Source organism: Myotis myotis, unplaced genomic scaffold (assembly GCF_014108235.1).
Source record: "Myotis myotis isolate mMyoMyo1 unplaced genomic scaffold, mMyoMyo1.p scaffold_m19_p_4, whole genome shotgun sequence".
In the NCBI taxonomy this organism is placed as follows: Eukaryota; Metazoa; Chordata; class Mammalia; order Chiroptera; family Vespertilionidae; genus Myotis; species Myotis myotis.
Genome location: NW_023416346.1, coordinates 81462636 through 81480112, shown reverse-complemented (window position 1 = coordinate 81480112; position 17477 = coordinate 81462636). Strand labels below are relative to the sequence as shown.

At 40.2% G+C, this 17477-nt stretch overlaps 1 pseudogene; it reads right to left on the bottom strand.

Annotated features, from left to right (window-relative positions):
* Positions 1 to 15507: 15507 nt before the first annotated feature.
* On the bottom strand, positions 15508 to 17251 carry LOC118653495 (annotated as a pseudogene).
* Positions 17252 to 17477: the final 226 nt, after the last annotated feature.

Here is a 17477-nt window from a genome sequence, read left to right as displayed (position 1 = left end):
ATTTTGGACATTTAGATAGAGTTTTAAGCTAAAATCTCTTTGCAAATGAGCAGAATAAAACCCAAGACTGATTATTTCCTAAATAAAATGGCGAATTTGACCCAGGGTAGAAATTCTAGCAACAAGATTGGTATTTTTCCATAATAATGTTAAATGAAGCCTATTCCAAAGCCAACTTTAAGACCTCTAAAAGAAATATCAGTATAATTGTCTCTGTTACAAAAATTTGCTAAAGTAAATGCCTTAAAATAATTGAATTCGAACCCCAAGAATTATTAAAAATATCTTAATTATAAAAATCTAAGTAGCCCGGTAAAAAACCGGCCCTTTGTTAATTAAAAAGGCTAGCCACGCCTTTCTGATGGAGAAAGGGGCTGCTTCCTGCCTGTAGCAAATTCTTAAAGAATGTGGTTAATTTACATCTGATTGGTCCAGGGTAGGCCAAACCTGTTCTTCCAGGGAAAACAGCCCCCCCCTTCCTCCCCCAGGCCAATTTTGAAACTTCCCACCGGCAAGCAAGGGGCAGAAAACAATGTTAGCTAAACCTTGTTTCTTGACCTTCCCCAGAGGAAAAAATTATGGTCCTTTTAAAATCAAAGGCTGGGCCAAGCCTGCCTTGCCAGGCTCAAGTGTGGTTTTCCAAAGCTGCTGTGAAATTTAAGAACTTGGAGTTTACACCTAGGTATCTTAAAATGACATAATACTGAATTAAATGAGATCTGAGTATGCCTCATACAAAATCTAGAGGACAGTATTAAATCTGTTGGTTGATTATATCTTGCATTTTTAAAGTTTAGTCTTAATGTTACTGATTGAGAAATGAGTTTAAATTTAATTAATATCTCTTAATAATAATAAGTATATAATTTTTAAATCATATATATATATTTAATGGTCTTTTCAAGTTGGATTTCAAAACTATACTTGAAATCACATGGGAAGCTTTATCAAATAAAAATTAATAAATATATTTTAAGTTTTTGCCTCTGAGAAAGGGCAAAACAAGTTATTTTGTTTAATATTTTTTAAAATACAGCAGTGAAATTTTAAAATGTAATTTAAAATAACAAAAGCTCCTCACTACTGCATTTTAAATTAGGCTAGAGGTGGGGCAGCGTTTGCACCTCGTGTATCAGACATAAAACTTTACTGAATTTACTAATCCTTGTAAGCAATTGAATCCTAGTAAAGTAAAATTCTTCTAAAAAAAGTTACTGAAGGCTTCCCATGATTCCTCTGTATATGCATATAAGCCAAAGGGTATATTCTTTAAAAATGTAATTGCTAACATTTACAAATTGTTATTAAAATACTAAATCTGACAATAATTAGTCACCATAAATGAAAAATCACTTGAAATATATAGCTTTGCGACAGCATTTGTTAAAATCTCAAAAGGCAACCATATTCCTTACATTTGTTGCTTGTGTGAGAAAGAAAGCTGTCTGGAAGGAAATAAAAAGAGGTTTCCTTCAGATGTCTAACTAAAATTAAAAATCAATATATTGGACCTCATAAGCTAAATTAAATAATTTATGTTTTGCCTCCTTAAACAAAGTTTATGTAAATTTACTTAAAGACTATACCAGAAATTTAATTAATGTCATTTACTGTCCATAACTTAGGACAAGTAAAGTTAAAAGAATAAATGTTATTTCAAACTGACGTAAATTGACAAATTGGGTTAAGTGGATATTCAGGGGAACTTAGCTGTCACCTATTAAAAGATAAACTTCTACAATTTTTAAATAAGACCTCCATAATTATACCAAAAAATACTAGGCAGGAACCAATTCCTGAAGCCTTAACTGTTTTTACTGATGAGTCATCAAATGGGAAAGCTGCCTATCATACTATAAATTCTGACCAGTCATACTTCTGTGCAAAGAATTAAATTAAAAGCTATTAAGGCTGCGTTGCAAGATTTCCAACAGCCTGTTAACATAATTTCTGATTCTTTTTTGCTTCGGGCCTAGTAAGTAGAATTGAAACTGCCCGGTTGAAATGGTTTAGTGACCAAAGTTTATTCTTACTATTTAAGCAAGTTCGACAGATTGTGCAGCAGAGAAAATACCCTTTTTATATCACCCACATCAAGGCTCACAGTATATTACCTAGCCCATTAATTAAGGGAAAGGCACTTAAGCATTCTGTATTGACCTCTCTTGACCTTTTTTTAGGAACAGCATTGCATACCTATAACAAATTATCTAACCAGCTAATTGATGATGTCCAAGCTCTCTCAGGCACCATCAATGATCTCCAAGATCAGATAGATTCATTAGCTGAAGTAGTACTACAAAATAGAAGAGGGTTAGATTTGCTCACAGCAGAACAGGGAGGAATATGCTTAGCCCTACAGGAACGCTGCTGCTTCTATGCCAACAAATCCGGGATCGTCCGAGACAAGATAAAGAAGTTACAAGAAGATCTAGTGAAGAGACAGAGAGAATTATTCGAGAACCCCCTTTGGAGCGGACTGAACGGACTTCTGCCCTACCTGCTTCCTGTTCTCGGCCCCCTTATAAGCCTTCTCCTAATCCTAGCTTTCGGCCCCTGGGCTTTTAGAAAATTAACAAACTTTGTAAAACAGCAGGTTGATAGCGTCCTGGCCAAACCCATTCAGGTACACTACCATCGTCTAGCCATGTTAGACCGTGAATGTGATTATAATGACTGCTAAAACTCCCTCCCTGCGGGGACAGCATGACGCCAGAGGGATGCTTGCCTACTCCCCATAGAAGGAGAAAGGCATGGGCACCGACCTGGGTGCACGGCAAAGCACTGCAAGGGAAGGTCACAAAAATTTTCGACCGCCTCTGGATTTCCCTGTGAGCACACCTGGTTTGCATAGAGGTTGGTATCCATACATAACTATCGGCTCTGCCTCTCCTCCCCAAAAGATACCAAGAGCCACTGGCGGTGGGACCCCACCATCCCACGGGAGGAACCAGGTCCCTACTCCCCCAGTCGGTTAAAGCCCGCCCCTTAATAAGGAAAAAGGGAGGAATTGTTGGGAGCCATTAGAGATATTGGCTTAGACAAAGCCATCTTAAGAATTATAAGTTTCTGGTTCCTCCAGAAACTCCTAATTACCAGAAACTAAGTATGTCCTGCGATTCAGCCAGCAGCTAAAGATAACCATCCTATTCCCTGAAGCAACTACCACCCACATCGGAGCCCTACTGATAAGCTAATAGGCTTCTCCACCCCCCCACCCCTCCCCACCCCCCCCCCCCCCCCGTCCCTAAAACAGTATATATCCTGCCGAGGTAAGAATAAAATTTGAGGCTTGATCAGAACTTGTCTTGCCTCCATTCTTTCGTGTCCCTTGTTTGTTTCATTCTCCTAGGGTGTCTCTTGGTTCCCCCGTTGTTGTCCCGCGGGTCGGGACAATATCTCATTGAACATTTTCAGAACTGTAATCTTGAAGTCTCTCTAATTTATATCACATATTTCCATGTCTTCCAGCTTGCTTTCTAGAGATTTTTCATTTTTTTATGATAATCCTCGTTACCATGGTTATTCATGGTATTTGCTATTCTCCTTTGTCTAGGCATGTATATCTGTCTATATTGATAGGCTATATAGCAGCTTTCTCTGAAGAGGTATTTCTACTACTTCCAGTAGATGTTCTGAATTGCAAAATTTTTTACCTCTGTGATCTCCCAGACTTGACCTCCAACGCTTCTGTAAGACAGTACACTCGTGCTGCTTGGAGTGGGGTTCGTTTTGCCCTCACTGAAATGGCAACCCCTGACCCCATGGGGTCCCACCTCAAGCACCACACCTGGAGATCAGTCACTGAGGGAAACAGCAGTTTTACTTCTATAGCTCTTTGTTTACAGATAATATGCTCATTGACCTGATCAAGGGCAATGGAAGGCAAGTTTTGGGAGTACGAGTAGTGGCAGGGCTCTGTGATTCTGTTTCATTGTCTGAAACACCATCACCTTGCATGACAGTGGAGAGCCATGTCGCGGAATCCTGTGCTCTATCAGGCATCTGCTAGCTCAGTCACTGTTCCCTCTACTTGCCCTAATGGATTGACCCCGCAGCTCTGTTCCTCCTGGCTGAAGAAAATGCCTGCTACCTCTAGCTCCCTCCCTTTTCCAGGCCCCAGCCACAAGATCCCAGGCTGTCTGAGCTTTACTCCCTTCTCATCTCCCTGTTTATTCCCTGTTGCCCACCATTAGATGTCTCAATGCAACCGTCTGTCAGGCATACTTCTGTAAAGAGTAGGGAATTCTTTGTTGAATTATAGTTGGGTTAACTTGTTGAAATTTCAGGGGGAGAGGCCAAGGGGATCTCTCATACCACCATTCCTCTGAATTCACTCCTCATGGGCAATGCATATATGCATATAAATTCTTTGGTTAGTCTCTGCCTGCTCCCCTTCCCACGTTCCCCTTGAGATTCATCAGCCTGTTCATGTTTCCATGCCTCTGGTTTTATTTTATTCATAAGTTTATTGTGCTCATTAGGTTCCACATATAGGTGAGATCATGTGATATTTGTATTTGACTGGCTTATTTCACTTAGCATAATCATCTCTAGGTCTCTCCATCCATTCTTTTTTTTTTTTTTTTACAACTGCATAGTATTCCATTATGTAAATGTACCACATTTTTTAATCCATTCCTCTACTGATAGGCACTTGGGCTGTTTCCAGATCTTAGCTATTGTAAATAATGCTGCTATGAACATAAGGATGCATGTATTCTTTCTGATTGGTGTTTTGGGATCCTTAGGATATATTCCTAGAAGTGGGATCACTTAAAAATGGGAGTTCCATTTTTAATTTTGTGAGGAAACTCTACACTGTTTTCCATAGTGGCTGCACTAGTCTGCATTCCCACCAGGAGTGCACGAGGGTTCCTTTTTCTCCACATCCTCCCCAACACCTTTTGCTTGTTGATCTATTGATGGTAGGCATTCTGGCAAGTATGAAATGGTACCTTATTTGACATTTTAATTTGCATCTCTCTGATGACTAGTGATAGTGTCTCCTGGCTATTTGTATATCCTCTTTTGATAAGTGTCTATTCAGGTCCTCTGCCCATTATTTATTTATTTTTTAAATTGTTTTATTGCTTAAAGTATTACAAAGAGTATTATATATGTCTCCTTTTTTTTCCCTTCCCCTTGACCTTCCCCTAGCCTCCCATACCCCCCAGTGTCTTGTGTCCATTGGTTATGCTTATATGCATGCATAAAAGTCCTTCGGTTGACCTCTTACCCAACCCTCCCCGGCCTTCCCGCTATAGTTTGACAGTCTGTTCGATATTGCTTGGCCTCTGTATCTATTTTTGTTCATCAGTTTATAATGGTCTTAATTATCCATCAATGAGTGAGATCATGTGGTATTTTTCTTTCATTGACTGGCTTATTTTACTTAGCATAATGCCCTCCAGTTCCGTCCATGCTGTTGCAAATGGCAAGAATTCCTTCTTTTTTACAGCAGCATAGTATTCCATGGTGTAGATGTACCAGTTTTCTAATCCATTCATCTGCTGATGGACATTTAGGCCGTTTCCAGATATTAGCTATGGTAAATTGTGCTGCAATGAACATAGGGGTGCATATATCCTTTCTGAGTGGTGTTTCTGGTTTCTTGGGATATATTCCTAGAAGTGGGATCACTGGGTCAAACGGGAGTTCCATTTTTAGTTTTTTGAGGAAACTCCATACTGTCTTCCATAGTGGCTGCACCAGTCTGCATTCCCACCGGCAGTGAGGAGGGTTCCTTTTTCTCCACATCCTCTCCAGCACTTGTTGTTTGTTGATTTGTTGATGATAGCCATTCTGACAGGTGTGAGATGGTACCTCATTGTTGTTTTGATTTGCATCTCTCAGATGATTAGTGACTTTGAGCATGTTTTCATATGTCTCTTGGCTTTCTGAATATCCTCTTTTGATAAGTGTCTATTTAGGTCCTTTGCCCATTTTTTTTATTGGATTATCTTTCTTTTGTTAAGTTGTATGAGTTCCCTATAAATATTGGAGATTAAACCCTTATCAGTGATAACATTGGCAAATATGTTCTCCCATGCAGTGGGCTTTCTTGTTGTTTTGTTGATGGCTTTTTTGTTGTGCAAAAGCTTTTTATTTTGATGTAGTCCCATTTGTTTATTTTCTCTTTAGTTTCCAATGCCCTAGGAGCTGTATCAGTGAAGAAATTGCTTCGGCATATGTCTGAGATTTTGTTGCCTTTGGATTCTTCTAGTATTTGTATGGTTTCCCATCGTATATTTAAGTCCTTTATCCATTTTGAGTTTATTTTTGTGTATGGTGCAAGTTGGTGGTCTAGTTTCATTTTCTTGCATGTATCTGTTCAATTTTCCCAGCACCATTAATGGAAGAGATTGTCTTGACTCCATTGTATGCTCTTGCCTCCTTTATCAAATATTAATTGAGCATAGTGGTTTGGGTCAATTTCTGGGTTCTTGTTCTGTTCCATTGATCTTTATGCCTATTCTTGTGGCAGTACCAGGCTGTTTTTATTACAGTAGCTTTGTATTATAATTTGATATCCAGTATTGCGATCCCTCCAACTTTGTTCTTCTTTTTCAAGGCTATTGTGGCTATTCGGGGGTTTTTGTTTCCATGTAGATTTTTGGTATATTTGTTATAGATATGTGAAATATGTTGTTGGTATTTTATGTGAGTTTTTTCCTCCCTATATCAGGGAAATTTTCTGTTACTATTTTTTCAAACAGGTTTTCTATTCCTTGCTCAGTTTCCTCTCCTTCTGGCACCCCTATTATTCGGATGTTGTTTCGTTTAGCATTGTCCCAGAGTTCTCTTAGGCTCTCCTCCTGCTTTTTAATTTTTTTTTCTAGAAGCTGTTCTGTTTGGGTATTTTTTTCTACCTTGTCTTCTAGCTCGCTGATGCGGTCCTCTGCTTCTTCTAGTCTACTGTTGATGCTTTCTATTGAGTTCTTTATGGCAGTGATGTCGTTTTTCATTTCTTCTTGGTTTCTCTTCATTTCCTCTTGGTTCTTCTTCATTTCCTCTTGGTTCCTACACATATTGTTGAATTGGTCTTCCATTTTTTTCATCCACCTTATGACCATTACTCTGAATTCTTTCTCTGACAGGTTGCTTGCCTCCATTGCCTCCATTTCGTTTACTTCCTTTTCTGATGATGCCTGTTTTTCTCTCATATTTGGGTTGGTTCTTTGTTTCACCATGATTTCTCTTCTCAAGGTGTTTGGTTATGTAGTTCTCTCTCTGCTGCACTGATTCAAAGGCACACAATACAACACAACAAGGCACGACGTACAAGGCAACAAACTAAATGCATTCACGATATTAATAACCCCAAATAAAGGTGACCCCCCGAGCGAAGAGAATTAGGGGATATAGAAGAAAAAAGAGAAAAAGATTAAAGAGAAAAATAAAAAACAAAAAGGAGTGCCGAAATGAGATTGGGAAAAGGGAGAGAAGAAAAAAAAAAAACAAAAATACAAAAAAAAAAAAAAAAAGTAAGAGAATGAAATAGAGGTGGGGAAGAGGCTATTTGTATGGGGAGAGCGAGGGATTGGAAATTAGATATATAAGTAGGGTGAAATTTAGACAGTGGTTAGAAAGAAGGAATAGGTAAAATCCAAAGCAGGAATAGGGTAAGAGAAACAGGACAACAAAAGGGGAAAAGTGAGGAAGAGAGTTTTGGCTTAAGGGTAAATGTGAGCTAGAGAGAAATGATGCTAAAGGAACGATGAAAATAGTGTGTATAACACTAATCCCAAAATAAAATAAAGAAAAATAAAAAAAAAATAAAAAAAAATAAAATGACACTTGAAAAAATGGTAAAAGGATAGCAATAATACTGGTTAAAAAAAAGTAGTAATTAAAAAGGTAAAATCAAGTGATGAAAAAAATAAAAAATAAAAAAAAAATAATAAAATAGGTTCTTAATGAAATGGTGGAAAAAGAATTTAAAAAAATATATATATATATATATATATATATATATATATATATATATATATATAAAAATATTCGGAAGTGAAGGTGCTTCAGATCTTCCACTCTTCTTTTTGGCACGCCTCAGTCCTGCCAGGCATTCAGGGAAGTGATGAACTTCCCTGCGATACACTGTCCCTCCGTGCAGTAAACCACAGACCTGATTTTAAGGCAGCTTGTATTTGTTTACCAGACTGCCTTTATTTGTGATCGCAGAAGAGACAGTTCGTGGCTCTGCCTCTGGGTGGCAGTGTGTCTGGATTGACCTCCGAGGCTATAAGTCCTCTCTATCAGTAGGATTTTTTTTTTTTTTTCCTCTATGGTATTGGGAACTGATTCAGGAAAGACCACTGCCCAGAGCTGGTTCCTTGCCACTGCCCGCTGTTTCCCAGGCTCCCCAAAAAGAACTTTCCCCTACAGGCTCTGTGAATGACCCCAACTGGGGAATCCCATGCACTGGGTTTAATAATCAAATGCACGGATCTAAGGGGAACTGTAACAAGAGCCTGATAGTTGTGCGAATTCGCAAGCCTCCACCTTCCAGGTCTGCGCACAGTCTCCGCGCGCAGTCTCCGCGCGCTCACTCGCCCCTGGCACCAAGCAGCCAGCAGATTGGCAAAGTCCAAGGCTGCTCCTTTACATCCAGTCCAGCTATGGGCTCATTTTTCGCGTTCCCTTCTGCCAGCAGCCCTGTGGGGCCCCTTCCCCACTCACGGGTCACGCTGGTCCCAACTGCTGCAGACTCTGTGGGGCGCAGATTCCGCCCCGCGCGCGCACGCGCGCGCGCGAGCTCGGTCCTCCCTCCAACCCGAACTGCAAACCGCACCTTTAGGGGATGTCCAACCTTTCCGTGAGAAGAAGCAGTGCTCGTCTGAGTTCACGCAGTCACGCTGCCTGCGATCCCTTGCTCCCGGGTCAGTAGCTGGTCTCTGGATGCCGGCAACAACCACCCAAGATGGCGCAGTCTCCGCTGCTTAGCTGGCGCACCACGAGAGGCTTCAGCCGCAGTCTCCAACCGTCCTTTTTTTCCTGGGGGTTCTCGGTCTTTCCTAGCTGCAGACAGTCTCTCAGCTGAAAATCCTCTGCCTATTCGGGCTGCATGTTACCCGTTTCAGCTGCTCACCCTTATCTGCTCCAGGACAAGGCACAGGACACGTCCGTTTATACCGCCGCCATTTTTCCTCCTCCTGTTGTTGGTATTTTAATAGGGATTGAATTGAATGTATAGATTGCTTTGGGTAGTATGGACATTTTAATTATGTTAATTAAACCAATCTATGAACATGGTGTATTCTTCCACTTGTTTATATCTTCCTCTATCTCTTTTTTTCAACGTCCTATAGTTTTCCAAGTACAAGTCTTTTACCTCCTTGGTTAAGTTTATTCCTAGGTATCTTAATTTTTTGTTGCAATGGTAAGTGGGATTTTTTTTTTGTATCTCTTTCTGAGTGTTCATTATTAGTGTGTAAAATGCATCAATTTCTGAGTGTTAATTTTGTGTCCTGCTACATTCCCAAATTGATTTATTACATCTAGTAGCTTTTTGGTGGAGTCTTTAGGGTTTTTTTGTACAACATCATGTCATTTGCAAATAATGACAGTTATACTTCCTCCTTTCTAATTTGGATGCCTTTTATTTTTTTCTTCTTGTCTGATAGCTGTGCCTAGGGCTTTCAGTACTATGTTGAATAAGAGTGGTGAAAGCAGACATCCCTGTCTTGTTCCTGTTCTTAGGGGAAATGGTTTTATTTTTTGTCCATTGAGTATGATGTTGGCTGTAGGTTTGTCATATATGGCCTTTATTATGCTGAGGTATTATCCCTGTGTTTCCACTTTGCTGAGAGTTTTTATGAAAAATGGGTGCTGGAGTTTGTCAAATGCTTTTTCTGCATCTATTGGTATAGTCATGTGATCTTTGTCTTTCAAATTGTTTATATGATGCATCACATTTATTATTACTTTTTTTTTTAATTAAATCTTTATTGTTCAGATTATTACATTTGTTCCTCTTTTTTTTCCCCCCATAACTCCCCTCCTCCCAGCTCCCGCCCCACCCTCCGCCCTCACTCCCCACCCACTGTCCTCTTCCATAGGTGCACGATTTTTGTCCAGTCTCTTCCCGCATCTCCCACACCCCCTTCCCCCCCAAGAATAGTCAGTCCATTCCCTTTCTATGTCCCTGATTCTATTATGATCACCAGATTATTTATTCACTTGATTCTTAGATTCACTTGTTGATATATGCATATTTGTTGTTCATAATTTGTATCTTTACCTTTTTTTTTTTTCTTCTTCCTCTTCTTAAAGGATACCTTTCAGCATTTCATATAATACTGGTTTGGTGGTGATGAACTCCTTTAGCTTTTCCTTATCTGTGAAGCTCTTTATCTGACCTTCCGTTCTGAATGATAGCTTTGCTGGATAAAGTAATCTTGGTTGTAGGTTCTTGGTATTCATCACTTTGAATATTTCTTGCCATTCCCTTCTGGCCTGCAAAGTTTCTGTTGAGAAATCAGCTGACAGTCGTATGGGTATTCCCTTGTAGGTAACTGGGTTTCTTTCTCTTGCTGCTTTTAAGATTCTCTCATTGTCTTTTGCTCTTGGCATTTTAATTATGATGTGTCTTGGTGTGGTCCTCTTTGGATTCCTTTTGTTTGGGGTTCTCTGCGCTTCCTGGACCTGTAGGTCTATTTCTTTCACCAGGTGGGGGAAGTTTTCTGTCATTATTTCTTTAAATAGGTTTTCAATATCTTGCTCTCTCTCATCCTCTGGCACCCCTATAATTCTGATGTTGGTGCGCTTGAAGCTGTCCCAGAGGCTCCTTACAGTATCTTCGCATTTTCGGATTCTTTTTTCATTTTGCTTTTCTGGTTGGGTGTTTTTTGCTTCTTCGCATTTCGAATCTTTGACTTGATTCTTGCGCTCCTCTGGTCTGCTGTTGGGTGTCTGTATAATATTCTTTATTTCAGTCAGTGTATGCTTAATTTCTAGTTGGTTCTTTATCACAACATCGAGGGTCTCATTAGATTTCTTGAGGATCTCATTACATTTATCGGCGGTCTCACCAGTCTTTTCGAGGGCCTTACTAAGTTTATCGGCAGCTTCTAGACAGTTCTTAAGAGACCTTAAAAGTGTGGTTCTGAACTCAATATCCTCCATTGACAGTTTTGTCCTGTTTCTTTGTCTCCGCATTTTTTATGCTTTCTTGGTTCACCCCCTAGTGGTCTTTGACCGCAGTCTTGTTGCCTTTAAGCCTTGATTGATGTCGGCAATACCGGGGTGATTTGACCTCCAGGCTAACTGGCTAAGAGAGTCTGCTGTGTCTGTAGTGGGAGGGCTTCTGTGCTGGATTTCTAGGGCGGTGCTAATCTAGCGTTTGCCTGAGGCTATCCGGCAAATGGTTCTGTGCAGGGCTTGGGCGGGGCGGGTCCCCGGGGATCTACAGGGCGGGCGGAACAAGCAGTAATGGCGACTCTCAGTTCCTTCCCCAGGGGCTCTGCCTCTCAGAGCCCCAGCAATGGCTGCAAACCTCGGAGAGAAAGCTGCCTTCGAGTTCCGACCGAAGCCAGACAGTCCCGTTTCTCCCGTTTGAGTCTCGGTCCCCAGAGACTCGCCCGGATCTGGAGCTCAGAGTCTGAAACTCCCTCCCGATTGAAAACAACAACCGCGCCCTCCGCCGCCAGCCCGCTCCGCGCGCACACTCCGCACCTGAGTATTTCACTTCAGCACTGCGCCTCCTCTGAGTCTGGGTATGATATTCTCTTTCCTCCTAGTTGTAGAATTTCCACTCAGCCAGCCTTCCCGTGGTTCTGGGTGATGTCCGTTCTGTCCTTTAGTTATATCTCTGAAGTGGTTGTTTGAGGCAGCGATCTCCGGTTAACCTATGCCGCCATCTTGGTTTTTCTTATTATTACTTTTTAAAAATATGTTTTTATTAATATTTAGAGAGAGAGGAAAGGATAAGGATCAAGAGACAGAAACCTCAATGAGAGGGAAATATCAAGGATTGGCTGCCTCCTGCACGCCCCTTGCCAGGAATTGAGCCTGAGACCCAGGCATGTGCCATAACCTGGAATTGAACTAGTGATCTCCTGGTGCATAGGTCAATGCTCAACCTCTGAACCATACCCACTGGGTGTGTATCACATTTATTGATTTATGAATATTGTACCAGCCTTGTATCCCTGGAATAAATCCCACTTGGTCATGGTGTATGATCTTCTTAATACATTGCTGGTTCAGATGTGCTAATATTTTCTTGAGGTTTTAGCGTCAATGTTCATCAGGGATATTGGCTTGTAATTCTCTTTTGTTGTATTATCCTTATCTTGTTTTGGAATTAGGCTAATGCTGGCCTCATAAAAAGAGCTTGGAAGTGTTCCTTCCTTTTGGATATTTTGGAATAGTTTGAGGAGAGATGTGTTAGTTTTTCTTTGAATATTTGTTAATACACCCCTGTGAAGCCATCAAGACCACGGCTTTTGTTTGCTGGGAGTTTTATGATTACTGCTTCAATTTCATCAGCTGTTATTGGCCTATTCAGGTTTTCTGATTCTTTCTGATTCAGTTTTGGAAGAATGTAGTTTTCTAGGAATTTGTCTATTTTATCCAGGTTGTCCAACTTGTTGGCCTATAATTGTTCCCAGTATTTTCTTACATTCCTTTGTATTTCTGCGGTGTCAGTTGTTACTTTATCTCTTTCATTTCTGATTTTATTTATTTGGGTCCTCTCTCTTCGTTTCTTGATTAGTCTGGCTAAATGTTGATCAATCTTGTTTATTTTTTCAAAGAATCAGTTCTTAATTTCATTGATATTTTGTATTTTTTTTAGTGACTGTCATTTATTTCCACTTTTATCATTATTATTTCTTTCCTTCTACTTTGGGCTTTTCTTGTTTTCTTTCTAATTCTTTAACTTGTAGGGTTAGATAGTTTATTAGAAATTTTTCTTGTTTTTTTTTCAGGTAGGCCTGTAGTACTATGAAATTCCCTCTTGAGACTGCTTTTATTGTGCTCCTTAGATTTTGAGTTGTTGTGTGTTCATTTTCATTTGTTTTCAGGAACTTTTGTATTTCTTCCTTGATGTCATTGATTTCCTCATTGTTTTCTTATTTATTTATTTATTTATTTATTTATTTATTCATAGCTCTGTGTGTTTTTTGTTTGTTTGTTTTGAATATTTTTTTAAAATTGATTTTAGAGAGAGGAAGGGAGAGGGAGAGAGGGATAGAAGCGTCAATGATGAGAGAGAATCATTGATCGGCTGCCTCCTGTATGCTCCCTACTTGGGATTGAACCCACAACCTGGGCATGTGCCCTGGCTGGGACTCAAACTGTGACCTCCTTGTTCATGGGTTGACATTCAAGCACTGAGCCACACCAGCTGGGCTCCTCATGATTTTTTTTAATAAAATTTTCTTTTCTCTATCTTACTTTATTATAAGAATACAGCATATAATACATATAAACATACAAAGTATATGTTAATTTACTGTTTATGTTATCAATAAGGCTTCCTTATGTTCAATAGTAGGCTATTAGTAGTTAAATTTGGGGGGGTCAAAAGTTATATGTAGATTTTTGACTGCACAGGATTGGTTCCCTTGACCCCCACATTGTTCAAGGATTAACTGTAACATTCCACAATAAAGATTAATTTTAAAAAAATACCACATGATCTCATTCACTTGTGGAATATAATGATCAACATACACTGATGAACAAGTACTGATCCAGAGACAGAGAGGCATTGATTGGACTGTTGGGCCTTGGAGGGAAGGTAAGGGAGGGTGGGGGTAAGGGGGAGAGATCAACCAAAGGACTTATATGCAAGCATATAAGCCTAACCAATGGACATGGACAACAGGGGGGTGAGGGCATGAGCAGGGGGTAGGGGATAATGTGGGGATAAGGACACATATGTAATATTTTAATCAATAAAAAATATATTTAAAAAAAAGAGCGCAAGAGAAATAGAGGGGGAATTCTAAGAAATCATTGCCTAATACATGATTATAAAGATTTCCTTCTAAGTTTTCTTCTAACAGATTTATAGTTGTAGCTTTGACATTTAAGTCTCATATTCATTTTCGTTTAACTATTGTGTATGGTGTGAGGTAAGGGTCTAAGATTGTGTTTTTGCATGTTGATATCTAATTGTCCTCACACCACATGTAAAAAGACTATCCTTTCACCATTGAATTGCTTTGGTGCCTTTGTTGAAAATTAATTGACCATAAATATTAGGATTTATTTCTGAACTTTAAATTCTGTTCCATTTATCTATCTTTATGCTAGTCACAGAAGAACAAATACCACACTAACTTGATAACTATAGTTTTATAGTGAGTTTTAAAATTAGAAAGTGTAAGTCCTCCAAGTTGATTTTTTAAATATTCAAAATAGTTTTTAGGATCCCCTTCTCTCCCCCCCACCCCCTTCCCTCTGGCAACCGCCACACTGCTGTTTGTGTTCATGAGTTTCAGTTTTATATCCCACACATGAATAAAATCATATGGTTCTTAGCATTTTCTGACTGACTTATTTCACTTAGCATGATGTTCTCAAAGTCCATCCATGTTGTTGCAAATGGCAGTATTTCATCCTTTCTTATGACTATTATTCCATTGTGTATATATACCACATGGTCTTTATCCAGTCCTCTATCTTGGGACACTTTGGTTGTTTCCATGTCTTGGCCACCATGAATAATGCTGCAATGAACATAGGGGTGCATATATCTTTGCAAATACATGATTTTGAGTTTTTCGGGTATATACCCAGGAAAGGGATCATATGGTAGCTCTATTCTTAATTTTTTGAGGAATCACCACACTACTTTCCATAGTGGTTGTATCAGTCTACATTCCCACCAGCAGTGAATGTGGGTTCCCTTTTTCCCACAACCTCTACAACACTTGTTATTGCTTATCTTGTTGACAATTACCACTCTAACAGGAGTAAAGTGGTATCTCATTGTAGTTTTGATTTGCATTTCCCTAATTGCTAGTGAGGTTGAACATCTATTTGCAGGGGTTCTCAAACTACGGCCCGCGGGCCACATGCAAATAAAAATATTGTATTTGTTCCCGTTTTGTTTTTTTACTTCAAAATAAGTATGTGCAGTGTGCATAGGAATTTGTTCATAGTTTTATTTTTTAAACTATAGTCCGGCCCTCCAACGGTCTAAGGGACAGTGAACTGGCCCCCTGTTTAAAAAGTTTGAGGACTCCTGATCTACTGGCTATTCATATGTCTTCTTGGGAGAGGTGTACTTTAAGGTCCTCTGCCCACTTTTTGATTGGATTGTTTGTTTGGTGGTTAGTTTTATGAGTTCTTTATATATTTTAGAATTTATTTATTTATTTATTTTCTCATTAAACTTTGTTATTTTAATGGGTCTCAAAATTCTGTGACAGATTTTTGGTCATGTTGTTTCCATTAAAAAGTACTGATTTTAAAAACTAATAACTTAAAAACTGCCACACACACAAAAGAACCAAATGGTCCACAAAACATTCTCCTTTTCTTCTGAAGGTTTTACGATGCATTGTAATCATTAACCAGTCTTTTACTATTAAACTTAAATGGCCAATTGAGACAAACAGTTCTGAGACTGTTCACGCCACTGATAAAGACTGGGGTGGCAGGTGTTGGGAATAATATTCGTTTAGCCTTCTGAGCTTTCTGGGCGGACTTGGTGACTTTGCCAGCTCCAGCTGCCTTCTTGTCCACTGCTTTGATGACACCCACAGCAACTGTCTGTCTCATGTCACGAACAGCTAAACGGCCCAGAGGAGGGTAGTCAGAGAAGCTCTAAACACACATGGGCTTGCCAGGAATCATATCAACAATGGCAGCATCACCAGATTTCAAAAACTTGGGGCCGTCTTCCCAGAATGACAATCAATCTTCTCCTTCAGCTCAGCAAATTTGCAAGGAATGTGAGCTGTGTGACAATCCAGCACAGGTGCATAGCAAGCACTGATCTGGCCTGAGTGGTTCAGGATAATCACCTGAGCTGTGAAGCCAGCTGCTTCCATTGGTGGATAATTTTTTAAATATATATTTTTATTGATTTAAGAGAGGAAGGGAGAAGGAGAGAGACAGAAACATCAATGATGAGAGAGAATCATTGACAGGCTGCCTCCTACACACCCCACACTGGGGATCGAGCCCGCAACCCAGGCATGTGCCCTTGACCGGAATTGAACCTGGGACCTTTGAGTCTGCAGACCGATGCTCTATCTACTGAGCAAAACCAGCTAGGGCTGGTGGATCATTTTTGCTGTCACCAGTCACATTGCCATGGCGAACATCTTTGACAGACACATTCTTGACTTTGAAGCCCACATGGTCCCCAGGAAGAGCTTCACTCAAAACTTCATGGTGCATTTCAACAGACTTTACTTCAGTTGCAATGTTGACCGGAGCAAAGGTGACCACCATGCCGGGCTTAAGAACACCAGTCTCCACTCAGCCCACAGGGACAGTACCAATACCACCAATTTTGTAGACATCCTGGAGGGGCAGACACAGGGGCTTGTCAGCTGGACGAGTTGGTGGCAAGATGCAATCCATAGCTTCAAGCAGTGCGATTCCACTGGCATTGCCATCTTTATGGGTGACCTTCCATCCCTTGAACCAAGGCATATTAGCACTTGGCTCCAGCATGTTGTCTCCATTCCAACCAGAAATTGGCACAAATGCTACTGTGTCAGGGTTGTAGCTAGTTTTCTTAATGTAGGTGCTGACTTCTTTAACAACTTCCTTGTGCTTTTCTGGCTGTAGGGTGGCTCAGTGGACTCCATTTTGTTAACACCAACAATCAGCTGTTTCACACCCAGTGTGTAGGCCAGAAGGGCATGCTCACGGTCTATCCATTCTTGGAGCTACCTGCTTCAAATTCACCAACACCAGCAGCAATAATCAAGACAGCACAGTCAGCCTGAGATGTGCCTGTAATCATGTTTTTGATGAAGTCTCTGTGCCCTGGGGCATCAATGATGGTCACATAATACTTGCTGGCCTCGAATTTCCACAGGGAGATATCAATGGTGATACCTCGCTGGCATTCAGCTTTCAGTTTATCCAAGAGCCAGGCGTACTTGAAGGAGCCCTTCCCCATCTCAGCAGCCTCCTTCTCAAATTTCTCGGTGGCTCTTTTGTCGATGCCCCCACATTTGTAGATCAGATGGCCAATAGTGGTAGACTTGCCGGAATCTACGTGTCCAATGACGACGATGTTGATGTGAGTCTTTTCCTTTCCTATCTTGGGTTTGAGTTACTGGTGGTTTTCACGACACCTGTGTTCTGGCGTCAAACCCGTTGCGAAAAAGCTATATTTTAAAATTTAAACCTTTGTTGGAACTACTGTTTGCAAATATCATCTCCCATCTAGTTGGCTGTCTCTTTGTTTTGTTTTCAGTTTATTTTGCTGTGCAGAAGCTTTTTAGTTTGATATAGTTCTTTTCATTTATTTTCGCCTTTTCTTCCCTTGCCTTTGGGTC